Source organism: Glandiceps talaboti, chromosome 3 (genome assembly GCF_964340395.1).
Source record: "Glandiceps talaboti chromosome 3, keGlaTala1.1, whole genome shotgun sequence".
NCBI lineage: Eukaryota > Metazoa > Hemichordata > Enteropneusta > Spengelidae > Glandiceps > Glandiceps talaboti.
In genome coordinates, this window is record NC_135551.1 from 15,876,488 (window position 1) to 15,880,242 (window position 3,755).

The window sequence follows — 3,755 nt, forward strand, 5'->3', positions numbered from 1 at the left end:
GGGCGCCCTCACACATCGGTCAACACCTCGACATATCTATACAGTCTATTAAAAAGCGTTACCATATGTATAACTTTTCATACAGCAATTTGTGTTAATCACATATCAATGAATATATAGAACTACTAATATCATGCATATCGAAGTTGATAGGACAGAGGTTGCTATGGCAACAATTTGATACCATATTCTTTGTGAAAGCAGGACTTGAATGATTTCCAACTTGCCAGGGAGCTGGGAAACGTTATACAGGGTGACTGTCATTAGAACTAGAGTAAGAATCATAGACAAAGGACAGAGTATGTTAAAGCGTAATGACATGTATACATGTATAACTAATGCAGTAGGAATTTTAATGTATAACAAACAAATATTAAACAATCTTGTAAGTTCATTTTTTAGTAGTGGATGTATATTATAAGCAGCGCTAGAAATGTTGTTGATGAGTGGAATTGATAGTCACTGACAACTCATAAGGTGATAATAAATCTTATTCACAATATCAAACTCTAGTCTGTTACATTTACAGTTAAGCATGGTATCAATTAAACATGGTGAACTAATCTGGTAAACTATTTAGGCGGGATTTCAAGTGTCATGTTGACAACGTTGGCGTCAAATCACCGACGATAATACTATCACGTGGTTGTTTGTATAGGGTCAAGGGTTAAGAGATATATGAAGGTCATGCTAGGTCAACGTATCTCACTGTACTGCAGACCAACCAATAATAAATTTACTAGAGTGTTGTTGTCTTTGTCAATGGTTGAAGGCAATGTACAGGTCATGCTAGGTCATAGGTCGTAACAGCTCAGCTAATTGTTTATATTAAATGTTAAGAAAACTATGTTACAAATAAGAAGTACGACTTAGTAGATATGTGAGAGACAGTGTATCTCATAGAATTCAGTGTTTGTACAAGTATACTGGATCCATTTGTGAACTGCCACTCTGGTTTATTACAAAATACACACAGGTTTACATTTTAAACATTAATAGCCAAAGTAATAATCGTTTGATAGTAACTCATATCATCAGTGGGCTGAGATTATGATATGAATATTTTGGTTTATGCAAAACATTTTCAATAACACTTTTAGATGTGAAGTCTTTACGTCTTCACTGACTACATGTATAGTATAGGTTGTTTATCTATACAATATGTTAACATGACATGTTTTCATCTGTAATTACCTAACATAATCATTTACATGTTTAAAGTCAAATACAAGCATATTTATGTATTCCTTTATTTATTTATCTATATTGGGATATTTTGTAAGCAAATAATTTTAGTAAAAAATCAAACATGGCAATTTCATATTTCTACAACAATGATTAAAGTACAATATTAATGATATTATATCATTCTTACTTAATTATCATATTCATATGCAGCTAACGTATCACCGTAGCAGTCCTTAATGTCAAGACCGTTGTCATAGGATGACATTAGACACAATCCAGAAAGTAGATTTATGTACGTAGTCTGCTCGGATATAGAGTTTCCCTTTGTCAGAATGTATTTATAGTTAAATCGAACAAGTAAAAGTACAGTAATAGTACAAAACAACTGAGTATAATATGAAAAGACTGTATACATTCGTCAACGTGTTAGATAGCATTACATAGGTTATACTACATTAAGCATTTTAACCTTGTATTTGTCATTCTGATATGAATTGTTGACCAGGATAGATAGAAAACTCAACACAAAAAAAGTTGAACTACTTGTACAATAAGTTGCTTACAATTATACTAAACTGAAATAAGATTTAAAATAAACTACTACAACGTTATCATTGAACGGTTACAGATGTTCTACACAACATTTCAAGACATTCAATTAAATTATTTATCGCTTTGTTTGTTCTTTTTTTCTTTTGCTTTCAGTGATACATTGTACATTGACTTTTCTTTGGTATACAATGAACGTTTTCAGTCAGCATTTACCAGTTAATGTTAACAACAATGCCAGTAACTTAATCATACAACAATTAGTCGACTGATAGCGTTTACTCCAATTGTTACTGATAACATTTAAAACAAATAAACAAACTGTCTAGTCTGGTCTATAGGTGATCATATAACACACTTTAAGCGTATAAAACCAACATCAACATCAATTGAAAGTAAATATATGTAATCCATAACATGTAAAGAAAATAACAATCCAGTGAAACGTTTATTGTCTGGTCTGGTCTGGTATGGTCTGGTATGGTCTGGTCTGGAGGTGATTTCCACACGAGATACACATGCATATGGGATATGAGCAGACCGATACCATACACGATTCATAATGTGATATCAAATCAAAATATTAACTTTTCGTGCTAATTTAACTTATGTATTGGTTGTCCTATGTACATCTTGTATAGATGTTGTAAGGGAATAACACTTTGTTTCAATATTTCATGGATATTCAACGGCCTCGACAACATTGTATACACTAACTATGATGATTTCTCTGATCTGTGACAAATGACGGTATAATGATTGACTACACTCTTATTTACGACGACGTTATGAAGTATCCACAGTGAACCTTGTACATCCTAGCACTAAGATGTGCACATCCTAGTGGTCATATCAAATGCTAGTGCTTGGAAGAAGAGTACAGCTAGCTATGTACCGGCTGTGTGCCCCATAGCCCAGTTACAGCACAGGGGCTTGGAATTGCCCATACTTGTTTACAAAAAAGTGTTTTTTTTTGTTTATTGTTTACTTTCTTTCTTTACCTTTCAAGCCCCTGTGGTTACAGGTTATAGTTTTCCACAGCCCTGGTACATGGTTGTGAAAAATATACATGATGCATAGATGCGGGATACCACATCTTTGCCATGACTGTTTAGCACATCCCAGTACCATGGTCGTGTACTGCACACAGTTATGCACACACACACATGTAAAAGCTATGGTGGAATGGTACCCTGTTGCAACCCTTCTGCTCATATCCGACTAGCATTGCTCACACAGCTGGTAAATGGCTGTGGAAAATACCGCTGTTACAGCCATGTTGATATGCATGTAGCTGGTTCATGGCTATGGGAAATACCTACGTTACAGCTTTGCTCACAGCTGGTATATGGCTGTTGGAAAAGCTTGTGTACCCGGACGTCATAAAAATCTATACTGCATTGGTATCTTAATATCTGTATTACATTGATGTTGGCATACTAATGTGTTCAATCTAGGTATGTTACACCTAGTGTGTTGGCCAGGGCTGTTACAGGGATATTGTACACATAGCTGGTACAGCCCCGTGGCTCCCCTGAGCTTGTACAGCTATGTGCACAACCCTGTCCTTGGTACGTGAATGTTACAGAGATGTGCATGGTTCACTGTGCTAGATCATGTCTTTAGTAATCGTGAAAGTTCACAATCATATACATTTTAGTTGTTATAGCATTGCCACATCTAGTATATGGAGAGTTACTGCTCATTCAAAGATGTTTATTCCAATAGTTCCGTTGTTAATTGTATGGGGGAAAGAGGAGATGGCTTGACTTGGTCTGTATTTGTATCTAAATGAATAAAAAAGGGAGTATTAGACAAGATTAGTCATTAGTACTATGATACATGTACATATGATACTGTAAAACAAATCGAAGTGTGCTTTCAAATTATTTAAATTTCGACAGAAATAGTATCCGTGATTTCCTGACTTGAAGGTATTTTGTCCACCATGTAACTGATTTGTGATTCTCTCTTTTTGCCTCTCTAGGCGTACGATCTCAACTATCCACTTACCATGA